Raw genomic sequence first — 11,147 nt, forward strand, 5'->3', positions numbered from 1 at the left:
AGACGAAGCCAGGATCAGGAACCAGCAGGGTAGTCAGACGAAGCCAGGATCAGGAACCAGAAGCAGCAGCAGTCTTAGAAGCATGTGAACACAGAAGGACCAAGCAAGGAACTGAAGCCACAGACCTCCTATATATATGAGCTAGGCATCCAGCTCCTCCCAGTGGGAAGGAGGAGCCGCAGGGTGGAAGGCTACAAGAAACCCAGAAACCAAGATGGCCGCCAGCACATGTCAAACGAAGGAGAACAGCAAGAAGGTAAGACCATGACAGTACCTCCCCCTCAAGGGCCCCTCCTCCGCGGAGCAAAAAACGGTTTCTGAGGGAAGCGTGCGTGGAAGGCTCGGAGCAAGGCAGGAGCATGGACATCTGCGGAGGGAACCCAGGAACGCTCCTCTGGACCATAACCACGCCAATGGACCAAAAACTGCACCCGACCGCGGACCAGGCGTGAGTCCAGGATATTGCTCACCTCATACACCTCACGATTGCCCACTCGGACCGGACGAGGCGGAGGAACCGAGGAAGTGAAACGATTACACACCAGTGGCTTCAACAGGGAGACATGAAACACGTTAGAGATCCGCATGCCAGGAGGAAGCGCAAGGGCATAGGCTACCGGGTTTACCCTGCGAAGCACTCGGAAGGGACCAACAAAGCGAGGCGCCAGCTTGGGAGTGGGCACTCGAAGGTTGAGGTTGCGGGTGGACAACCATACACGGTCTCCGACCTGGTAGGAAGGAGCAGGCGCTCGTCTGCGATCAGCCTGGAGTCTCTGGCGCTGCGCAGAGGCCTCAAGGGACTTCTGGATCTGTACCCAAGAAGCACGTAGGACGGAAAGGTGATCCTCCACAGCCGGAATATTCTGGGGAGAGAATACCTCCGGTAACACGGCAGGTTGGAACCCATAATTGGCCATGAAGGGAGACGTCCCAGAGGAAGAGTTCACCGCCGTGTTCCTGGCAAACTCAGCCCAAGGCAGGAGGTCAACCCAATTGTCTTGGTGATCGGAGACATAGCAACGAAGGAATTGCTCCAAGGCCTGATTGGATCGTTCTGCGGCCCCATTGGACTGAGGGTGGTAGGCCGAGGAGAAGGAGAGATGAATCCCCAACTGGGAGCAAAAGGCGCGCCAGAACCTGGACACAAACTGACTCCCCCGATCCGACACAATCTCCTTGGGCAAACCGTGCAACCGGAAGACCTCCCTGGCAAAAATCGTGGCCAACTCTTGTGCAGAGGGTAACTTCTTGAGAGGAACACAGTGGCACATTTTGGAAAACCGATCCACAATCATGAGAATGACCGTATGGCCTCGGGATGCAGGGAGGTCCACAATGAAATCCATCCCCAGGTGTGACCATGGGCGCTCCCCGGTGGCTATGGGTTGCAGAAGGCCCAACGGAAGGTGCCGAGGGGACTTACTCTGGGCACAAACGGAGCATGCCGCTACATATGCGGCGATGTCGGAACGTAGGGAAGGCCACCAGAACAGACGTGAAACAGCCCAGGACAGCTGATTCTTTCCAGGATGCCCCGCGGTCTTGGAGTTATGGTAGGTTCGCAACAACCGAGTGCGCAACTCCTCAGGCACAAAACATCTGCCGTTGGGTCTCCCAGAGGGAGCACCAGATTGAGCCGCCAAAATCTGCTCACCCAGGGGAGAGGTCAGGCTGGTGCGAATGGCGGCCAGGATCTGATTCGGAGGTATGACCGAAGTCGGAATCGACTCCTCCCTGGACAGCTCGGAGTACTGCCGTGATAGGGCATCCGCCCTGATGTTCTTGGAACCGGGTAGGTAGGAGACCACGTAATTAAAACGTGACAAGAACAGAGCCCATCTGGCCTGACGTGGTGTCAATCTCTTGGCCTCAGAAAGGTAGGTCAGATTCTTATGGTCCGTCAGGATGAGAACCGGAACCAGCGAACCCTCGAGCAAGTGCCTCCATTCTTTAAGGGCCTGCACGATGGCCAATAACTCCCTGTCACCAATCTGATAGTTGCACTCCGCGGAAGACAGTTTCCGGGAGTAAAACCCACAAGGAAGCAGAGGACCCTCTGGTGTTCTACGCTGAGACAGAAGGGCGCCTACTCCCGTCTCAGACGCGTCCACCTCGAGGACAAAGGGCAACCCAGGGTTGGGATGCGACAGAATCGGAGCCGACACAAAAGCGGACTTTAGGGCCTCAAAAGCTCGGATGGCCTCGAGCGGCCAGACCTGGGAATTACTGCCCTTCCTGGTCAGATCCGTGAGAGGCTTGGCCAGCATGGAAAAGTCCCTGATGAACTTCCGATAATAATTGGCGAAGCCCAAAAAGCGCTGCAGGGAACGAAGACCACTGGGCTGGGGCCACTGTAAGACAGCCGAAACCTTCTCAGGATCCATGGAGAACCCCTCAGCGGAAATGATGTAACCTAAGAAGGTTACCTGGGATCGGTGAAATTCGCATTTCTCAAGCTTACCGAACAGCTTGTTCTCTCGTAACCGTTGCAACACTCGTCTGACATCCAGAATGTGGGCCTCCATGGATTCAGAATATACCAAGATGTCATCCAAATAGACCACCACACACTGCTGCAACAGGTCACGGAAAACATCGTTGATGAATTCCTGAAAGACTGCGGGCGCATTGCACAACCCAAAGGGCATAACCAAGGATTCATAATGACCGGTCCTGGTGTTAAACGCGGTCTTCCACTCATCGCCCGCCTTGATCCTTACCAGGTTATATGCCGCCCTCAGGTCGAGTTTGGTAAAGACCGTGGCCCCTTTAAGGCGATCGAACAGCTCGGAAATCAAGGGTATCGGGTAAGCGTTCTTGATCGTGATGCGATTGAGACCCCTGTAATCGATGCAAGGCCTCAACTCACCGCCCTTCTTTTTCACAAAGAAAAATCCAGCCCCTGCCGGGGACGAGGATTTGCGAATGTGTCCGCGTGAAAGCGCCTCCCTCACGTACTCCTCCATGGCCTCATTCTCCGCTACCGACAGTGGATAGACTTTGCCACGAGGAGGAACGGCACCAGGTTGTAACTCTATGGCACAATCGTATGGGCGGTGCGGAGGTAGGGCAACCGCGCGCACCTTATCGAATACATCCCGGTACTCCTCGTATTCAGGAGGCAACAGAGAGTCCGAGGAAGTACACAGCAACTTGACAGACCCATGGATGCAACTAGCCCCACACTGCGGTGACCACGAGAGGATCTCGGCCGATCTCCAATCGAAAGTCGGATTATGCTTCTGGAGCCAGGGGTACCCCAAGACCACCGAGTAGTGTGGAGACGAAATAACCTGGAGGCAGACCGACTCTCTGTGAACGGCACCAATGGCTATCCCCACTGGAAGGGTCTCATGAGTCACGTGTGGCGGCAGAAGGGGTCTGCCGTCTATCGCCTCAAGAGCCAGTGGAGAACCTCGAGCCTGCAGAGGAATGGAATTGGCGGCAGCGAACACACTATCAATGAACAAACCACCAGCACCAGAGTCCACCAACGCCTGGGTCGTCACCGAGCCCCCGACCCAGGAGAGGACAACAGTGATCAGTGGTTTGTCAACACGGGAAACCGGGGACGAGGAGACTCCACCCAAGATCTGCCCCCGACAGGATCTCAGGTGCGAGCGTTCTCCCGGACGGTTCGGACATGCCAACCGAAAATGCCCGCCGAGACCACAGTACATGCATCGGCCCTCGCGTCTCCGGAGTACCCTCTCCCCCTCGGACAGGCGAGCAAACCCCAGCTGCATGGGTACACCCCCAGACAAGTCATCCCCAGGAGGCGTGGGAGGAGAGGGAGGCACGGGTGGGACAGCAAACGTAGGCGCCAATCTGTTAGAAGACCTCCGCAGGCTCTCCTTAAAGGAAGGTCTCTCCCTGAGTCTGGTGTCAATCAAAATCAGGAAAGAAATAAGAGACTCGAGCTCCACTGGTAGGTCCTTAGCTGCAACCTCATCCTTCAAGGCATCCGAGAGACCATGAGAGAAAGCAGCGACCAGAGCCTCATTATTCCAGCCCACCTCTGCTGCCAGGGTACGAAACTCAATGGCGTATTCAGCTACGGATCGTGAACCCTGTCTGATGGACATAAGGAGCTTCGCAGCAGAGGCAGCACGAGCCGGCACATCGAATACCTTCCGAAGAGAAGCAACAAAACCGGAAAACTCGGCAACCACCGGATTGTTGTTCTCCCATAAAGGGCTGGCCCAGGCCAAGGCCTTGTCCGAGAGCAGCGAGATCAAGAAGCCCACCTTTGATCTCTCAGTAGGAAAGGCATGTGGCAGCAACTCGAAATAAATGCCCACCTGGTTAAGGAAACCTCGGCACTGAGTTGGCTCTCCCCCAAAGCGCTGTGGAAGAGGGGCAGAACCGGTCATACCCCAAAACACCGCAGGCGCAACAACAGGTGTCGGGGTAGACTCTGGCGCAACAACCGGAGCGGCAGTAGGAGCGACAACCGACCCATCGGCAACGGGAGCGAAATGAGCCGTGCGTTCAAGCAGGGTTAGCAACGCCACAGCGAACCGACCCAACAGGTGATCCTGCTGATCAAGTCTGGCAACCAGCATGGGTAGCGAGGATGGCCCTGTACCGTCAGAATTCATGGCTTGGTCCTAATGTCACGGAACCATGAACCAGACGTACCACAAGAGATAAGTGAAAATAAGAAGGCTTTATTGAAAATAAAGCTGTAAAGCAAAAGTCCAAGCGGATGGTGAAACCGAAGCAGAGTCTTTGAGAGGCCAGGAACCAGAAGGGTAGTCAGACGAAGCCAGGATCAGGAACCAGCAGGGTAGTCAGACGAAGCCAGGATCAGGAACCAGCAGGGTAGTCAGACGAAGCCAGGATCAGGAACCAGAAGCATCAGCAGTCTTAGAAGCATGTGAACACAGGAGGACCAAGCAAGGAACTGAAGCCACAGACCTCCTATATATATGAGCTAGGCATCCAGCTCCTCCCAGTGGGAAGGAGGAGCCGCAGGGTGGAAGGCTACAAGAAACCCAGAAACCAAGATGGCCGCCAGCACATGTCAAACGAAGGAGAACAGCAAGAAGGTAAGACCATGACATACCCATGCTGGGTGAGAGAAATATCTTGGCAAAAGACAACTTTTCCCATTTTTTTTATACAAAGTTGGCATTTGACCAAGATATTTATCTCACCCAGCATGGGTATGTGTAAAATGACACCCCAAAACACATTCCCCAACTTCTCCTGAGTACGGCGATACCACGTGTGGCACTTTTTTGCAGCCTAGGTGGGCAAAGAGGCCCACATTCCAAAGAGCACCTTTCGGATTTCACCGGTCATTTTTTACACATTTTGATTTCAAACTACTTACCACACATTTGGGCCCCTAGAATGCCAGGGCAGTATAACTACCCCACAAGTGATCCCATTTTGGAAAGAAGACACCCCAAGGTATTCGCTGATGGGCATAGTGAGTTCATAGAAGTTTTTATTTTTTGTCACAAGTTAGTGGAATATGAGACTTTGTAAGAAAAAAATAAAAATAAAAAATCATCATTTTCCACTAACTTGTGACAAAAAATAAAAAGTTCTATGAACTCACTATGCCCATCAGCGAATACCTTAGGGTGTCTACTTTCCGAAATGGGGTCATTTGTGGGGTGTTTGTACTGTCTGGGCATTGTAGAACCTCAGGAAACATGACAGGTGCTCAGAAAGTCAGAGCTGCTTCAAAAAGCGGAAATTCACATTTTTGTACCATAGTTTGTAAACGCTATAACTTTTACCCAAACCATTTTTTTTTTTTACCCAAACATTTTTTTTTATCAAAGACATGTAGAACAATAAATTTTGAGAAAAATTTATATATGGATGTGTTTTTTTTTTTGCAAAATTTTACAACTGAAAGTGAAAAATGTCATTTTTTTGCAAAAAAATCGTTAAATTTCGATTAATAACAAAAAAAAGTAAAAATGTCAGCAGCAATGAAATACCACCAAATGAAAGCTCTATTAGTGAGAAGAAAAGGAGGTAAAATTCATTTGGGTAGTAAGTTGCATGACCGAGCAATAAACGGTGAAAGTAGGGTAGGTCAGAAGTGTAAAAAGTGGGCCGGTCTTTAAGGGTGTTTAATCTATAGGGGCTGAGGTGGTTAAAGGGCTTCTGTCACCCCCAAAAGCCTTCTTTTTTTTTTTTTTTGGGCTTTTTAAAATCGTTATTTATCGACTATTCCCTATATAGGGATCTTACCTTTTTCTGTGGTTTCTTTTCCTTAAAAAAACGATCTTTTAAAATATGCTAATCGCTTCACTACCAGCAAGTAGGGCATCTACTTGCTGGTAGCCACCGCAAAAAACCGCCCCCTCCTCTTGTTGATTGACAGGGCCAGCAGCGATCTCCTCCTCCGGCCAGCCCTGTCTGCATTTCAAAAATCGTGCACCTGTCTTGATTCGGCGCAGGCGCTCTGAGAGAAGGAGGCTCGCCTCCTCAGAACTCCCTCAGTGCGCCTGCGCCGATGACATCACCGAAAGAGAAGACGTCATCGGCGCAGGCGCACTGAGGGAGTACTGAGGAGGCGAGCCTCCTTCTCTCAGAGCGCCTGCGCCGAATCAAGACAGGCGCGCGATTTTTGAAATGCAGACAGGCCCATATAGGGAATAGTCCTTAAATAACGATTTTAAAAAGCCCAAAAAAAATAAATATAGGGTTTTGGGGGTGACAGAAGCCCTTTAAGGACCAGGCCATTTTTTTCAAATCTGACCAGTGTCACTTTATGTGGTGATAATTTTAAAACGCTTTAAACTATCCAGGCCATTCTGAGATTGTTTTTTTCGTCACATATTGTACTTCAAGACACTGGTAAAATGAAGTAAAAAAAAATCATATTTAGCAAAAATTTGTAAAAAATTTCAAATTTCCAAGTTTCAATTTCTCTACTTCTATAATACATAGTAATACCTCCAAAAAATAGTTATTACTTTACATTCCTTTATATGTCTACTTCATGTTTGTATCATTTTGGGAATGATATTTTATTTTTTGGGGATGTTACAAGGCTTAGAAGTTTAGAAGCAAATCTTGAAATTTTTCAGAGATTTTCAAAAACCCAATTTTTAGGGACCAGTTCAGGTCTGAAGTCGCTTTGCGAGGCTTTCATAATAGAAACCATCCAAAAATGACCCCATTCTATAAACTACACCCCTCAAGGTATTCAAAACTGATTTTACAAACGTGGTTAAACCTTTAGGTGTTCCACAAGAATTAATGGAAAATAGAGATACAATTTCTAAATTTCACTTTTGGCAGATTTTCCATTTTAATAATTTTTTTTCAGTTACAAAGCAAGGGTTAACAGCAAAACCAAACTCAAAATTTATGGCCCTGATTCTGTAGTTTACAGAAACACCCCATATGTGGTCGTAAACCGCTGTACGGGCACACAACAGGGCACAGAAGGAAAGGAATGCCATACGGTTTTTGAAAGGCAGGTTTTGCTGGACTGTTTTTTTCTACACTGTCCCATTTGAAGCCCCCCTGATGCACCCCTAGAGTAGAAACTCCATAAAAGTGACCCCCATCTAAGAAACTACACCCCTCAAGGTATTCAAAACTGATTTTACAATCTTTGTTAACCCTTTAGGTGTTCCACAAGAATTAATGGAATGTAAAATAGAGATACAATTTCAAAATTTCACTTTTTGGCAGATTTTCCATTTAAATTTTTTTTTTTTTTTGACTTTTACAAAGCAAGGGTTAACAGCCAAACAAAACTCAATATTTATGGCCCTGATTCTTTAGTTTACAGAAACACCCCATATGTGGTCGTAAACTGCTGTATGGGCACACGGCAGGGCGCAGAAGGAAAGGAATGCCATACGGTTTTTGGAAGGCAGATTTTGCTGGACTGTTTTTTTTTTACACCATGTCCCATTTGAAGCCCCCCTGATGCAACCCTAGAGTAGAAACTCCATAAAAGTGACCCCATCTAAGAAACTACACCCCTCAAGGTATTCAAAACTGATTATACAAACGTCGTTAACCCTTTAGGTGTTCCACAAGAGTTATTGGCAAATGGAGATTAAATTTCAGAATTTAAATTTTTTAGCAAATTTTCCATTTTAATCCATTTTTTCTAGTAACAAAGCAAGGGTTAAAAGTCAAACAAAACTCAATATTGCCCAGATTCTGTAGTTTACAGAAACACCTCATATGTGGTCGTAAACTACTGTACGGGCACACGGCAGGGCGCAGAAGGAAAGGAATGCCATACGGTTTTTGGAAGGCAGATTTTGCTGGACTTTTTTTTTTTACACCATGTCCCATTTGAAGCCCCCCTGATGCACCCCTAGAGTAGAAACCCCAAAAAAGTTACCCCATTTTAGAAACTACGGGATAGGGTGGAAGTTTTTGTTCGTACTAGTTTAGGGTATATATGATTTTTGGTTGCTCTATATTACACTTTTTGTGAGGCAAGATAACAAGAAATAGCTGTTTTGGCACCGTTTTTATTTTTTGTTATTTACAACATTCATCTGACAGGTTAGATCATGTGGTATTTGTTTTGGTTTATATGTTTTAGTGTTTCCATAGTCTGAGAGCCATAATTTTTTTCAGTTTTTGAGCGATTAACTTGGGTAGGGTATGATTTTTGCGGGATGAGATGACTGTTTTATTGGCACTATTTTGGGGTGCGTGTGACTTTTTGATCACTTGCTATTACATTTTTTGTGATGTAAGGTGACAAAAAATGGTTTATTTAGCACAGTTTTTATTTTTCACGGTGTTCATCTGAGGGGATAGGTCATGTGATATTTTTATATAGCCGGTCGATACGGACGCGGCGATACCTAATATGTATACTTTTTTTTATTTATGTAAGTTTTACACAATAACAGCTTTTTAAAAAAAAAAAAATGCTGTTTTAGTGTCTCCATATTTTGAGCCATAGTTTTTTTCTTTTTTGGGCGATTGTCTCAGGTAGGGGCTCATTTTTTGCGGGATGAGGTGACGGTTAGATTGGTACTATTTTGGTGGGCAAACGCCTTTTTGATCGCTTGCTGTTGTACTTTTTGTGATGTAAGGTGACAAAAAAATGGTTTCTGTAGCAGTTTATATTTTTTATGGTGTTCATCTAAAGGGTTAGGTCATGTGATATGTTTATAGAGGCGGTCGATACGAACGCAGCGATACCTAATATGTATACTTTTTTTTTTTCCCCTGTTTTTTTACCAATTTTTTTTAACTTTATTTTGGCAAAATGACATTTTTGTTTATTTTTACTTGAAACTTTTCATTTTTTGTGGGGAAAACTTTATTTTTGAAACTTTTTTTTTTTTCACTTAATTTTTTGTCCCACTTTGGGATTTGAACTTTTGGGGGTTTAATCCTTTACAATGCATTCCAATACAGAAGTATTGGAATGCATTGTCTGTATGAGTAATACTGTGTATTACTCATACAGATTCCGGGGCCTGTGAGATCCAGGGTGCTGGATCTCACAGGCTCTTCACCGGAAGGCAGCGCAGATGCCTCAGGAAGGCATCGCGCTGCCTTCCATGCCATCGGATCGCCCGCACAGCCCCATGGGGACCCGATGGCACCGCCCGCCGCCGCAATAGATAAAAGCCGCAAACCGTGGCGGTGATCGGAAATACACAGGGCGTACAGGTATGCCCTGTGTCCTTAAGTACCAGGACATAAGGGCGTACCTGTACCCTGTGTCCTGAAGAAGTTAAAGTGGCTGTCCCACAGTCCCGGAACAGCTGAGGTATGTCCCGCTCTCGTCCATTGGACGCAGAGACAGTTTCCTGTAATGGTGAAGGAGGGAGACATCCGCACCCCGCTTCACCAGCTTCCAGCATACCACACTGCTGGACGCAGGAGGAGCGGTTTAGGCCGGGAGTCAGACTCTGTTCCTCACGCACACCCCTTCAATGCGATGTGTATCCTGCCTGTTGGGGAGCGCAGATCATGGGAGTAACTAGGTGAGTATTTACTGTTTGTTTTTTTACTTCCTGCAAAGAGGGCACATCTGGGCATAATTATAGTAAAGGGAGCACATATCTGGGCATAACGATTGTGAAGGGGGCATATCTGGCCACAAACTTTGTAAAGGTGGCACATATCTTGGCCTAACTACTGTGAAGTGGGCATAACCAGGGCAGTTTCTAGGGAATTTTACCAACAGGGTGAACATTAAAAAAAATGCCCCTCCCCCTCCCCCCAACATCAAATAACACTGCCTTAAACAATGTTGCACAGCATACACAGCTCAGCCACCACTATGAACAGTGTTCTATGAAAGCAGCAATTGTCTAGGAATAGAAAGAACCACATGTTTTTTTTTTACCAGAAAAGGTTTTGTCTGTCCATGGGCTTTGCCTGGTATTGCAGCTTAGCTCACTAATGTAGAATAGAACGGAGCTGTATGAGGGCTCAATTTTTGTGTGACGCAGGGGCGGGCTGGGCCGGGGGGCAGGAAAATAATTGCCCCCCAGGCCGCCCTAAAAAAATGTCCGTTGGGCCACCCGTCTTTAACAAAAAAAAATTATTTATTTTTTATTCCTCAGGGCCGCACCGCCGATCACCACAGGCGGCGCGGCCCTGGATGTATTTGCGACGGGCAGTAGAAGATGAGCGCTTCCATTGTGGAATGTTGTGCATTTTCATACGTATACAATATTATCTAATGACATTATAATCAAAATGAATGCTCATCTCATTGCCTTTAAGAATAAAATCAGCCTGAACTAAAGTTCTATTATGTGGCTGAGGAAGCCAAGATGAGTTCATGGCAAGTTCAGTTTATATAAAAATAATTGTGAACCTAAACGGACATTGTATTTAAAAGTTATTGCTAAAGATATGGGACCATCTGTAAGGAGTATGCCAACTTCCTAAGACATGTTTGTCTGGAGGGAACAAGGTTACTTGATAAGGACTCATTTCCTTGAGGCACACCTGCTGTATGAGGTTCAATTTATATATTCATAATTATATTATATATATCTCTGTATGATATATTTAGTTTACAACATATGTTAATCAATAATTCATATAATGTGTTATCTATGTGTAACAATGTATCGATTTATATATATGTTATACCATGTATTTACCATGTAGAAGGTACAGAAACAAGTAAGTTTATGTTAATTGGATTTTAAAACAATAGTTATTCA

Source organism: Bufo bufo, chromosome 9, assembly GCF_905171765.1.
Source record: "Bufo bufo chromosome 9, aBufBuf1.1, whole genome shotgun sequence".
In the NCBI taxonomy this organism is placed as follows: domain Eukaryota; kingdom Metazoa; phylum Chordata; class Amphibia; order Anura; family Bufonidae; genus Bufo; species Bufo bufo.